The sequence below is a fragment of the Chionomys nivalis genome, chromosome 23 (genome assembly GCF_950005125.1).
Source record: "Chionomys nivalis chromosome 23, mChiNiv1.1, whole genome shotgun sequence".
Classification (NCBI taxonomy): Eukaryota; Metazoa; Chordata; class Mammalia; order Rodentia; family Cricetidae; genus Chionomys; species Chionomys nivalis.
Window position 1 is genome coordinate 33248590 of NC_080108.1, and position 15148 is coordinate 33263737.

At 36.8% G+C, this 15148-nt stretch overlaps 1 long non-coding RNA gene across 1 annotated transcript; it reads right to left on the bottom strand.

The window, feature by feature from the left end:
- Positions 1–2409: 2409 nt before the first annotated feature.
- On the bottom strand, positions 2410–12542 carry LOC130865077 (uncharacterized). The gene is made up of 3 exons (XR_009056077.1): positions 12406–12542; positions 3822–4048; positions 2410–2544 (listed from the first exon to the last, which is right to left on the bottom strand). It is a non-coding gene; the product is annotated as an uncharacterized LOC130865077 (long non-coding RNA).
- Positions 12543–15148: the final 2606 nt, after the last annotated feature.

A 15148-nucleotide genomic window follows, 5' to 3' on the forward strand; every position in this document is an offset into this window, starting at 1 on the left:
CAAGTAATTGTTAAGATTATGATTAAGACCATGATATAAGAGGAGTAGCCCAAACTGTTTTAAAGGCCATAAATCTGAGAATTATCACTGACTCATTCAAAGACTATTTTCCATTTGCCATAGTCACATATACATAAGTTGAGTTTTAATGGCATATTGATATACTCATTGATCTGTGCATCATCTCACCCTTATCAGAGATGCTTCTTCAGGCACTAGTTTGGAAATAACATAGTGATGTGCAGCAAAGATATGTCTATAGAGAATAAGAGGCTTTAAGCTACAAAAGTCTCATATTTCATGTTATTATCAAAACTTTATTCTATCACATACATATACTTTGAAAAGAAAGCAGAATGAATACAACAGATTCAGATGTGGTTGATGATTCTAAAGTAAAACTGTTTTCCACATTCAACGTTACTACCAAACAATGTAATTCATAGTATGAGAGAGTAGACACAAGCTAATCTCTGCAACAGTTCAAGGCAAACAAAAAAAAACAGACCAAAAACAAAAAATCTGGCTTATTAATTAGTTTCCAGGGAAATTGTAGTACTTCTCTGTCATCATCAATAAATAATTGGTTTCCAGCAAAGCTCATGCCCTGCTTAATGTCCTGGGTAGGAACAAAGAAACAGGAAGAAAAATCATGTACAAGTGTTACTATATGCCAAAACACAGTGACAATGCAAACCAAGATTGTAAAAGTAACTTTTAGGATCCTCAGTGGCCACAGAATGATAACAAGTGCTTTTTTTGGCTATTCTTTATTGATCACCAGAGTCTCTAGTGATAAGTATGGTAGTGTCTCCAGCTGTTACTGACTGATGTTTACAGTGACTCTAAAGTTTTATGGTTGAAACTCTGATGCCATAGCCATTTCCACAATGGATTTCCCAGGAAAGAGATAAGAGCAGGACTCCCTTAGTCAGTAGCATCAGAAGCAGGATTTTAATTACTACATAGTTTGGAGCAGCAGAGGACTCATTGTTTGAATGATGAGAATAAAGCAATTCCTGATTTGACTGATTTCCATGGGCTCCATCCCACCAAAACATGTGCTGCAGCAGAAAGAATGAAATTGAAAGTAGAAGGAAGAGGAAGGCAGATCTGTGTGAGTTTGAGACCAGCCTGGTCTACAAGAGCTAGTTCCAGGACAGGCTCCAATGCTACAGAGAAACCCTGTCTTGAAAAAACATATATAATATATGTGTGTAATTTATCCAGAGCCTGAATGCTAAAATCAAAAGAAAAAAAATCCCATGTTAATCAGGAATTCACATATATCCAATTATTTTGGCCTATATGCAAGATCTCTATAGGTAAGTCCCTTTCTGCCCATTTATGACTGATTGTGGATGTGATTCTGGGCTGCCAATTACAGATTGCTCATAACATTTTTTGACATATGCTTTGTCACATTTCCAAATTCCCTTCTTTGTGGAATTTGATTATTGAAATGTTAAGGCACAAAGGTGTCTAAGTGAGAATTGTCCATGACATAGTCATTTTCTTTATAGGTTCTCTGAATGAGATTATGATCAAAATACCCTGGTTTCTTTCATGTATTGACTCATGAAAATAATCTTTGCCGGAGATAATGTAGATTCTAAGAATGAGCCAGTGATTACAGATATTGAGCCTGAAGCAATAGCTTTAGACACAGGAGCACATTTCCTGCACAGCAAACTGGAGCAAGAGATCCAGAGCAGGAGTGTGGGAAATCCCACCAAATTTTTGCCTCTCCTAAGTTTCTATTGCCTCTTTCTTGGTGTGGGAGAATTTTCTGTATTATGTCAATCATGTTTTGAAGAAACACTGATTGGCCAGGCAGGAAGTATAGGCATGTCAACCAGACAGGAAGTAGAGACAGGGAGATGAGAACAGGAGAATTCTGTGAAGGAGGAAGCCCAAACCTCCCATTTCTAGTGACATAGGCCCACTGCATCCCTAGAGCTGGAGCAGTTATCATTGCTTAGAGAGGTATGAACATACCTCTACCATGTTGGACTGGTGGGATACAACATATATCTTTACCATGCCTGATGAGCATTAAGAATAAAAAGCTCTCATGTCAGAAAATAATTACACATATGTAATAAAGATAGATTCACTCAAAAAAGAAACCTATGAACAGATCATGGTTGTATAAAAAAATGTGGATGGTTTAGGAATAAACTGGTAATAGGCAGGGATAGAATGAAAGAATTTTTTTTAACTTTATTTTTATTCTTTTTTAATTAAAATTTCCACCTGCTCCCCGTTTCCCATTTCCCTCCCCTCCTCCCAAAATATTGCCCCCTCCCCCCAGTCCCCTCCCCCTATCCCCACTCCTCTTCTCCTCCCCCCACACCATTCCCCCTCCTTCTCGATACTGAAGAGCAGTCCAAATTCTCTGCCCTGCGGGAAGACGAAGGTCTTCTATCTACGTCCAGGAAGGTGAGCGTCTAAACAGGCTAAGCTCCCACAAAGCCGGTTCATGTATTAGGCTCGAAACCTAGTGCCATTGTCCTTGGCTTCTCATCAGCCTTCATTGTCCGCCTTGCTCAGAGAGAATGAAAGAATTTTAAAAATAAAATGAAGACTTAAAAGAGACGGTAAAAATAATACAAAAATGCAGACATTCATAAATTATAGAAGTAAAATAAATAATAAAAGTAGTATAGTAAAAAAAAGCCACATAAAGATAGAACATACATAGTCTGGATTATGTATATTACTATGATTTATTTGATTTTTATGGTAGAGAGAGATTTCATTTTGTGGGAAGCTAAGATAAACAAAAATATGTATTATAAAGGCTTCAAAATTTGAGTTGAAGGACATTTATATTATTTGGTTTTTCAACAGAGGGTTTCTCTGTACCTTTATAGCCTTTCCTGAAGCTGGTTCTTGTAGAACAGGCTGGCCTCTAACCCACAGACATCAGCCTGTCTCCGACTCCAGAGTACTGGCTGTAAAGTTGTGTGCCACCCCCCACGGAAGATATGTTACTTTTGAAAAAAAATGCTACATTTGTTTGCACAGAAGATGAGAACCTGTGGATAATTTTCAGGATAATGTGGGTTGATGAAGCACAACATCTCAAAAGGCTTCTATGAAACCTAACTATAATTTGACTGACAACCATCAGAAAGCAGTTTGGTGAAAACTACACCCAAAAATTTCCAAAATGATTGTTTGCTTTCATTTAAAGTGGAATATGATATAAATACTTCACATTGTTATGGATCTTAATCTACTGAAACTACTAACTATAACTAAGGTTATATCATAAAATAACCCATCTCAACTATTCTGTGCATCTCCATGATGTTGTGGTCTACCAGCAAATTTGGTGGTCTCCAGTAGAGGCATCTGTTTCTGGTGTCAGCTACATGGTTTCTCCCCAATTCCAACTACTTTATACATTTCATTCAGTCGAGGTTTACTCTGTTAAACCATTGGTTATAAGCAGCTTCATCATTAACACATGGCAATATAAAGAATTCGTAGGATACATCACCCCCTACATCACCTCCCTTTTTCTGTCTAAATAAAGATGAAGGTTTTAACTTTAACTTAGTAAAGTTACATATAGCAAAACAGTATCTAGCAAGAATTACAGTATTTATATCTATTTTAACTTTAATCATAACTAAGGAAAACTATAATTATAACTATCTATTTTTCAACCCCATCAAATTTTTCCGAAGGATGTGATATTACCTAAATTAACAGGAAGTGCCTTGTAAGCAACTTCCAAATCTCTAGAGTTGAGAGAGACATCTCACTTCCTGGCCAATCACCCAAAGATCTGTAATTTTGCAAGCACCCACCTTCAGCTTACTGGCCCATAATATCTTGTAGATTTTCCGGGAAGTTTCAAAGACAGTTTCACCTATGGTGGCAGTTTGTCAGTCACTTTCCTCTTCAAAAACCCTGAAGGACTATCTCAACTTCTTTAGGCATTTTTACCAATAACTTTTTTTATGTTTCCTGCATATCCAGTTAGTACAGCATACCATCAGACAGTCCAGAAAAGAACAGTTTCTTGTCTTAAAGTCTGGAAAACACCATAAAGAGATTCCTCAATGCCCAATTCTTCTTGAAATAGTTAGTGCTACCTTGAACAGATGTGTATGTGTATCATTGCCATGAAAAGTCTTAAGTTTTAAAAAAAATTTAAATGGAATATTCTGTTAGTATTTTAGAGGATTGAAGAATAACTGTCCATCTGAAATATATCTCTGTATTTCTAGAAAACCAAAACATGACTAAAAATTGACCATTATAGATGACTCTCTACTAACCTATTTTTCTTAATTGTACATTACATTTTAAGCTACCTGCACAAACAAAATACAAAAGCAGAAATATATATGTAACAACAATGACCTTAAATTTCTATCAATAAACCAAAATCCTTATGAATGCAAATCTCTGTAGCATATTTCCCTATAAATGCAAACAAATAGCAGACACTGAAGCTTTAGCTAGTAAGCCACAACCACATAGTGATACACAGATTAATAGAGATGGATTAAATTGATATGTAAGCATTAGCCAATAAGAAGCTAGAGCTAATGGGTCAAGCAGTGATTTAAAGAATATAGTCTCTCTGTGAACATTCCTGGAATCTGGGCAGCTGTGAAACGAACAAGTGGCCTCCCACATCGTTAAATGTCATTGTAGGACCTGCATACAGCAAATGATGGAACAAATGCAGAAGTCCACAGTCGACCACAGGGATGAGCTCCCAAAGACCAGTTGAAGAATGGGAGGAGTGAGAATACTTGCTAAGGGATCAAGGCCATTATGGGAATATCCACCAAAACAGCTTAGCTGAGCTAAGGGTAGCCTAGCATCTCTGGCCTGACAGTGAAGGAGCCAAATAGTAACAAATAGGCCCTTTGATGTTGTGGGACAGTTGTATGGATGGTGCAGATTGTAGTGCCAGGGGCAGTGGAACTAAGATTTATCCATCCTGCTTGCTCTGACTTTAGGAAACCCATTCTCTGGAAGGCTACCTAACTCAGCCTAGATACAGTGGGAACAAATAAAAATAAAATAATGTAATAAAACTATTATATACTCATATAAAATAAAATAAATGCCTAATGAAATTGCCTATGTTTGTGACATGTCTTTTTAAGGTACCAGGTAAACAATATATAAAGCAAAAGAGAACCTTTACATATAACATACTGTTATTTATCTCTGATTTGCTTTTGAGTAATTGCAAAAAGTAGACAGAAAAAATAATTGAGTACTGGAATATTTCCCTTTACTAGGTTTTCTTTATCTCATGGGAAATAATCACTGTTAAAGTGTATTTACTCTTTGATATTGTGTTATGTGCTTACTTCATGTCACAAAATATTTGTGCAGCTGGCCTAAAAAATGTGCCTGTTCATTAATTCCATATTTTAAGGTAGTTTTAGATCACAGCCCAGCCAGAGGTAAGATATTAAGCATCGTCTGGGCAGGGTTAACTTTCATGTTTATGTGATTGTTCTCTTTCTAGACATAAGCATTCAGGATGAAATCATTACAAAGTAAGTGAAATATATAAGGAATAAACACATATATTTTAGACAAAATATACATATGAAATAGTATATACCAACATTTGTATGAATAGATTTTAATCATCAAAATTGTCAAGCAGATAGCAAGAATAGAATTTTATATCTCCATCAGCATATAAATAAAGGGGATCAAAGGGATTCAAATCAGAAGGAAGAAGTTAAACTTTCATTATTTGCAGACGATATGATAGTGTACATAAGCGACCCCAAAAACTCCAGCAAAGAACTCCTTCAGCTGATAAACACCTTTAGTAGCGTTGCAGGATACAAGATCAATTCCAAAAAATCAGTTGCCCTCCTATACACAAAGGATAAGGAAGCAGAGATGGAAATCAGAGAAGCATCACCCTTCACGATAGCCACAAATAGCATAAAATATCTTGGGGTAACCCTAACCAAGGAAGTAAAGGATCTATTTGACAAGAACTTTAAGTCAATGAAGAAAGAAATTGAGGAGGATACCAGAAAATGGAAGGATCTCCCTTGCTCTTGGATAGGGAGGATCAACATAGTAAAAATGGCAATTCTACCAAGGGCAATTTATAGATTCAATGCAATCCCCATTAAAATCCCATCAAAATTCTTCACAGATCTTGAGAGGACAATAATCAACTTTATATGGAGAAACAAAAAACCCAGGATAGCCAAAACAATCTTATATAATAAAGGATCATCTGGAGGCATTACCATCCCTGACCTCAAACTCTATTACAGAGCCTCAGTATTGAAAACGGTTTGGTATTGGCATAAAAACAGAGAAGTCGACCAATGGAACCGAGTAGAAGACCCTGATTTTAACCCACAAACTTATGAACACCTAATTTTTGATAAAGGAGCTAAAAGTATTCAATGGAAAAAAGAGAGCATCTTCAACAAATGGTGCTGGCAGAACTGGTTGTCAACGTGTAGAAGAATGAAAATAGATCCATATCTATCACCATGCACAAAACTCAAGTCCAAATGGATTAAAGACCTCAATATTAGTCTGAACACACTGAACCTGATAGAAGAAAAAGTTGGAAGTACTCTACAACATATGGGTACAGGAGATCACTTCCTACGTTTATCCCCAGCAGCACAGACATTAAGGGCAACATTGAATAAATGGGACCTCCTGAAACTGAGTAGCTTCTGTAAAGCAAAGGACACTGTCACTAAAAAAGGGGTGTATATTTAAAAAGTCAAGAACTGGGCATGAAATATTCCTTAATACTGTATGAACATATATCATTGTGATTGATTAAATAAAAGTCCACACTGGATTATGTCTAGGCAGGATAAGATTAGGCTAAATAACCAGACAAAAAATGTTGGGGAAAATGGAGGAATCTCAGTATCATGAGATGCAGTGGGAAGAAGTTGTACTTGCTATACTGAGAAAAGGTATCAGTCCTCATAGTAGAACACACATAAAAATATAATTAATTTAAAATTTATAAATTGGATAGAAATAAGCCCCAGTATTTGTTGATAGTTTATAATAAATAATATTTTTGTGGTTATTTGGGAACTGTCTGTTGGGATACGAAACTCTGCCCTATAATGGCATTTTGACATGGGTTCCTAATTACTACATGAAAACTAACATATATTTTCAAAAGATTCTAAGCAATCAAAAAATTAAACCAAACGTGGCTTCTGAAAATGTGCCTTTGTTCAGCTAAAATCAACGCTAGTGACAAACACAGGAATGGCTCTTTAAGAGATGTCTTCTGGGCTGGTAGTTGTTGAGATAATATTTAATCAATCACTGATGAGGTTGGATTTACACAATTGCTTTCTTGTTGTAATATGAGCGGCGGGGCTGCGTCCCCGGCACCCGGCCGCCCGCATGGCTAGCTTATGTCCCAAAATAATTACACGGAAACTGTATTCTTTTAATCACTGCCTGGCTCATTAGTTTTAGCCTCTTATTGGCTAGCTCTTACATATTGATCTAACCCATTTTTAATATTCTGTGTAGCACCATGATCTGGTGGCTTACCAGGGAGATCTTAACCTGCGTCTGTGTCTGGTGGGCGAATCATGGCGACTCCTTACTCAGCTTCTTTCTCCCAGCATTCTGTCTGTTTACTCCACCCACCTAAGGGCTGGCCTATAAATGGGCCAAGGCAGCTTCTTTATTAAATAAAAGTAACTCCTCCATCACTTTCTTTTTATTTATTTTTTGTTCATATTATATTTAAACATACTTTTGTCAAACTCTCCTCTTTCCACACGCTTGCCTCTCTTTAGGGAGCCCATCTCCCATCATCTCCTCCCAAACGTAAAGCCTCCCATTGGAGGCAACATGGCCTGGCACACTAAGCTGAGGCAGTTCCAAAACCTTACCATATCAAGGCTGAGTTAGAATCCCAACTTATGTAACTGTCTCCAAAAAGTTACCTTTTAACAGAAATAGATATCCTGGCCTCTCAAACAGAGGTAGCTACACATCTGTTTGGGATCAATAGAATATAGGCTTCACAGCTATTTGTGTAGATTTCATGATTTCCCATGAGTTTGATTCTGTTCTCTGTAGCTTTTCCTTTCATGATCTTCACTCTTCCTTGCTCATATAATCCCTCCTCATTAGGCATTTTCACTTCTCCTCATACCACTGAAAAATGCCTCTCCTATCTAAGCCTCGGCACTATATTCAAATACCTCAAAATTCATTGTATGGAAGATCTATTAATCTATTGCTGTTGATCTGAACTTTAAAGGCCCACGTATCTGTCTGCATTTTAAGTTGGCATTTTCAGAGATTCTATAAGTATACATGTATCTTCTGGGTCTCTTACTGCAACTTATAGAGCCTCAGTTCTTGTAAAAAATCACTAAAGTGTTCTCTTCTGCCCTGTTTAATCCTGGTATATGATTAAAATCTTTTTCCTGGTTTATTATTAGTCTGTAAAGACTGCATTATTTCTTAAAGTGACTCATTCCTGGCTCTGTTTTCAAACCATTTACTTAGAGATATAATATGAAAAACTAAGCTAATTCCAAAAAACAAATAAATGAATATATAAGGAAAATAACATAAGCCTTGCAGAATACGATCCATAGTGTAAGCAAACTGGTTATTAAATTTCTGAATTGTAATATTATTAGTCATCATATAACTTCTAAATTTTGCAATTTATTTATCTGCCCTAGACTTTTACAGTGAATTGGAGTATGTGTAATATTTTTTATTGGACAGCAGATGTCAGCAGTTGCAGCTGCTTGGCACAAAAACTGAGCAGCCAGGGCTCCTGAGCTGTTGATTCATTCCTCCCTCCCATCTAAGTGTTTACTTTGGCAGAAACAATGAAATTATATGTGGATGACAGAAAAAATATTATTTAATTTAGGCACTGATTCCCATCATCAAAGGTGTAAACATCCTTGGTAACTAGGGGGCAATATGATATCTAGCTATATATACTTCTGTCCTGGATATTTACATGAAAATATCCCTCTATGCCTGTTATGACTGGTTTTAATTATGTGTTTTCAGTTGCAGTTTGTTGGTATGACATTTAGAAATTCAATGACAGATTATGTAAATGAAGTGATTAGGGAATATGACACTTGAAAATTTCAAGGTGACACAGGTGGCTATGTAAGACTACTGCCTGACATAGCCATTATCTCAGGGCGACCCATATTGTGCGTTTGATCCATACATCTGTGGATTCTGTCATGTATGGTTTTCTGAAGTTAATTATCCTTGCAGTTATTGTAAAACCAAGATTGAGCCAGAAATCACTGATGTAACACCTGAAGGAGTTTTAGAGACACAAATATGTTTACTGTACTGCAAACAGGATCAGAAGACTCTTAGCAAATTAATTGAAAATCTCACAAATTCCTTGCCTTTCCTGGGTTTCTATTGCCTCTCTCAACTGCACGTCTTTGCAACAGAATACTTTGTCTATGGTTGCTTATAGTCAAGGTTTAGATCCAACTAAAAGCTAAATTTTAGTCAGCAGCCTGACAGGCAAAATGCTTCAATAGAGACATTTTTATTTGTTCTCATTGCCTCCTACTGGAAAAGACGATGCATTAAATTATATATTCATTAAGAACCAATAAGTACAGAGATCTAAAACCAGGGAATGGAAATCACAAGTCTGCAGTTTAGTTATATTTACATAATCATGCCTCAAAATGATAGGATTGAAGAAATGTTGATTTTAAACCATCTTCCAAATAGACCCTACTTGATTATAACACACAGTGTGATAAAGATAAAGAAATAAGATCAAATGATTACATTAAAAATTATATATATATTCATGTTATCAATAATTACGTTTATTTGGTTGTTTATAAATTCTTATATCCAATTTCACAGGTACTGTGTATTTGTTCCTTATGTTTTTCTTTCTCTGATGAAATTCCTTTTCATAATATATTCTTTACAAATATCTTGTGGAGAAATCCACTACATTTTGCCTTACAAAACATCTGTGAAAAAGTTTAGTCCAGTAAGATAAAGACTGATGCCTCAGTGTTGCAGAATAAACTTAGGTGACTCCCCCTACAGGCCACAGTCTCCTTAAATTCCATAGTTTTAAAAATTGTTTGTTTTGCACTTGCTGTTCACTCAGGTAATACATTTACCTGCTCACGTCATTGAAACATTGGAAGACTATATAATTATAGTTTAACAGATTTCCTTGCTATCAAATTAAAAAAAATCATAAAAGTGATGTGATACTTAAAAAGCTTGAGAAATATGAAATACTACCATGTTTAACAGAGAAAATGACTTAAGGACTGATGATATTTTTAGTTTGGAATACAAATTATTATACAATGTGGGTTTCACACAAAATTTGTAAGCACCAGTATAGGGTGGATAGTAGAATACATTCTACAAAGTTGTCAAACACAGTTGGAAGAGTTGTGATGAATGTAAGCCCTGATCTTGCAAATTTCCATAGACTCTCACACCTGTACATGCCAGCAGCAGCCTGCCTTGTCTAGACCAATGTACAGTGAGGCTTTGGTTATAGCCAGGTCCAACTGAGACATGAAATACAAATAGAACCTGACCGATAAGAACCGGCACTGATAACACTTTTATAAGTACTCTTGTCCTCTGATTGGGGTGTGTGCATTTAAACTGAATATAAAATAAGAACTAACAAGGAAAATAATCTTAATTCCAACAGTGGAGGCAAATCCTGTGGTAATCTTGGAGAGCTCAAACATAGCTGCTGATTCATTTCTCCCTCCTATATATATATGTATTTTGTAACCCTAGCCGCCAAACTGAAGGTGAATAAGAGAATAAAATTTTAATTTACTCCTAAATGTGGGTTAACATTATGTGCACAAAAATATAATAATTTGATTATGTAGTAGTATTTATTTTGATACTTTTTAGCATATATATGGTTTCAAAAGTAAAAACAGAAATGAGTGTGAAATAAAATAATTGCAACACTCATGTATGAAATTCTAAACTATGGTAAGAGAGTGTACACATGCATGCATACGTATGTATAAATATAATTTTGCATAGTCAATTTCTTACATGTACACATACATTAACTTATATAAATATTTGTAAGTAATTGAGTTGCTTCATAGCATATTAGGAGAGAGATAGTAAAACTGAACTCCTTATACTATGAAGGAATATCAGCTTTTTCTCACTCAGATCCAAGTAGTGTGTTATTTCATTTGTTTATTGGCCAAAGTCATGGCTTCAAGTGCAAAACTGTAGATTCACAGACCATTTCCAAACTATGTTTACAGCTGTCAATATGGTGGAAAGAATCTGTTTTGGAAGTTTCTACATGCATTTATAATCATATAGTGGGAATCCTTCTGCTAATTTTTGTAATTTATATGGGATTGAATACTTGTGCTATAATTGCAGGTTAATCCTCAAATTAGCCAAAATAAAAGTCTTCACTCTCATTAGATACATGCCCACAAAGAGAAACTACTGAGAAATCTTCAGATATATTTTTGTCCTAGTGGCCAAAAATCAGAGAAGAAATCAAGTAAATATTCGTATTCAGACAATGTGATGCAAGCATAACACAAACAACCTTAATGGCTAGGAATCTAAGACTACAATGATGACTAGACTTACATAAAAATAAATTATTTTAAACTGCCATATTTAAAAAAAAAAACCGAGTCCTAATGAAATATTGAGCAACGTTGAGCCTGTGAGAAGCTTAAAGGCAGTAGGATGATGAGGTGTATGTTTCCTCTTCTATACGTTATTGTACCTTCAGAGTCTTTGGTGACAGGTAGGGTTGTGTGTTTATATGTTACTGTGTAACATGAGGGGCCTGCTTGTTGGGGTTTCCATCCCACCAGGTACCCCACAGCTGGCAAGCTCCAAAGAAAATCACACAGAGAGTCTGCATTAATTATAAACTGATTGATCCATTAGCTCAGTCTTATTAGCTCTTGCAGCTTATATTAACCCATTATTCTTATCTATGTTAGCCATGTGGCTCAGTACCTTTCACAGCTGGGTAGATCACATGTTGCTTCTTTGGAGTCTGGCCAGCAATGGGGGAATGGGCTTCCTCCTTTCAGCATTCTCCTGTTCTCATCTACCCGCCTCTACTTCCTGTCCGGTTGGCCCACCTATACTTCCTGCCTGGCCAATTAGCATTTTATTAAAACATATGATTGACAGAATACTGATAATTCTCCTGCACCACTTCCCCCTCTTTTTTTTAAACAAAGGAAAATACCCGTAGTCCATTTTTTGGGAATGTGAGCATAGTATTCCTGGCTACTTTTTGCTGGTTGGGGGCACTGATAATCTTATGGAGAACTAAAGAAAATTATCATCAAGTCCTGACTGGCGTATTTTGTGAGTCTTGATCACCTCAGGCAGCAGTCTTGAATCTGTTCTGATTGTAGAACTCAGACATCCGGACCATCTGTTCCTACCGGAGATTTCTCAGGTGGTCTGCCTTGATCAAACTGGATTTTTCTTAACTCAGAATGAATCCACAGCCTCTCATTTTCTGTGGAAACAAAGCAAAATATCTTCTCCAAAGTAATAAACATTTTGATTTCAATTTTGAAGTCAAAGTATTTTCAGAATACCTCTCTTGGATTAATTCAGTAGCATTTATAAGGAAATATATTTTAGCAGCTGTTGCTCCTTTCTCAGCATTCAAACAATTCAAAGAGAGCCTAATAGCATGCAGTATTAAGATTCTCTGTGTATTTTTCTTCTTTACATGGCTTTACTTTAACCTCTATTTCTTTTATTTTTACTTTTACTTTTTGAGACAGGTTCTCTGTATATCTTTGTCCTGGAATAACTCTGTAGACCAGGCTGTCCTTGAACTCACAGAGATCCTTCTGTCTCTACCTCCCAGGCATTGGGATTAAGGGTATGTCCTGCCACATCTTGAAGTCACAGAGGTCAATCTACCTCTGCCCCTTGAAGTCTCAGAGGTCAATCTACCTCTGCTTCCCAAGTGTTGGGATTTAAGGTGTGTACCACCACACCCAACTACTCTCTTTTTTTTTTACTTTAAGAACTTTAACCTTTAGCCTACAGATATTTTTAACAAATTGTAAGTCATTTAAAGGTTTTCTTCAACTTTGAATCTTTCTTATCTATCTCTCTTTTTGTGACTACATGACTCTTTAATTCACCAGGCAATATTGATAGGATTAAAGCTGTGGCTTTGATGGCTGGATCCAGCCCATTCCCTAGCTTTCCAGGATCATGGCACAGGTTCCGGTCTAGCCATCTTTATTGTCACAACTCTATGGTGTTTCAAGGCCCCTGCCAGCAAGCAAGCTGCAGCAGTGCACTCAAAAACCACACTAAAAATGCTCTGGTGGTCAGACTGCCTGCCTGAAAGAGTTAGAGTTTGCCCTGGAAGGATGACCCAGAAAGCTGGCATTTTAAAACAGCACAGCATTTTTCCTGCTAAATGATTTAGGAGGGTCTTCTATCTATCTGTTGCTTTCATTGGTTAATTAATAAAGAAAACTGCTTGGCCTGATAGGTCAGAACATAGGTAGGTGGGAAAGACAGAACAGAATTTTGGGAGGACGAAAGCAGAGTCAGGCAGAGGCCATGCTTCTCCTACCCAAGTCAGACGGTGGTTAGAATCTTCCCAGTAAGCCACCACTTCGTGGTGCTAAACAGATTATTAGAAATGGGTTAATCAAGATGTGAGAGTTAGCCAATAAGAGGCTAGAAATAATGGGCCAGGCAGTGTTTAAATGAATACAGTTTCTGTGTTATTATTTCTGAGGCTAAGCTAGGCATGTGGGACAAAAAGCAGGCCTGCCCATAGCACCTTCTACATTACTGTATAATATTTTCAATTACTTAGTTTTCATGAATTAAAACCTGCAATGTCATACCCATTCCCATAATGGAACTCAGAGAAGAAAGGGCATGACTCCTCTTTACTCTGTCAGATGCTAAAACCTGAAGTGAATTATTTCCTTGTAGACACTACAGTGTTCAAGACTGAGACAGTGGAGCTACAAGTTTAAAGAGAATCTTATGGTTCAGAAACAAGAAACGACTTGCTGCACAGGAGAGAGTAAAGGGTGATTTACAACTGTAATACGGGGAATAAACCAGTACTTGACTTTGCTGATTTTCCTGGGCTTTTTCTCATATAGATGTCAAGAACAGTCTTCCTTGTCGGGGCCAATGTATATTCAGGTTTTGGTTATAAACATGAGCACCTGAGAGCTAGAATATAGCCAGAGCCTGACTAGTAAGGACTGGATATGCTGAAAATGTAATTAGCCATCTTTGCCTCTGACTGAAGGACTATGTGCATTCAATTGTTCCTGGAATATGAACCAATGAGGATAATGATCTCAATTCCACCAATAGGAACAAATCCTGTGGTTACCTTGGAGATCTGCATCAGAGCTGCTGACTCATTTCTCCCTCCCATCTTTGTGGTCCGGCAGAAAAAATGAAAGTGAAAATGGATGACAGAAAAAAATCAGTTTACCTAGGACCAGAATCCAATTGTCAAAAGAGGAAATCATTGTGAGGTAACTAGGAGATTATCACATATCCCCCTTATCGGGTCTGCATCCTTCCTATCTACCGGAATTGCTTCATTTCGGCCTGCTGATGGCTGATTGTCACACTGTGCTGCCGACTGCAGCTTACTGGTATCACATTCAGAAATGCCATGTCAGATTCCCTAAACACACAGATTGGAGAATCAGACACTTGAAATTTTTCAGAAACCAGGTGCCAGGGGCTATTTCCCGACACTGCAATTATCTTACTGGGTCTTCCAATGGCGCATAAAATTAGTACATCCTGGTTATTGTCAGGTATTGACTTTCTAAGTTAACATTCATTTCAGAAAATGCAGAATCCAAGACCAACCCAGGAATAACATATATTAAGGCTGAAGCAGTGGCTTCAGAGACTAGAGCATATTTCCTGCATTGCAAATAGTAACAGGTGATCTTACCAGAGCATGAGAATTCTCATCAAATAATTGCTTTCCTAGGTTTGCATTGCTTCTATTTCCTGTAGGTCTCCGGGACAGATTTTCTTTTCTGCGATTGTTTATAGCCAGTCTCCCTGACTAAATTCCAGCTAACAGCTGGAATTTAGT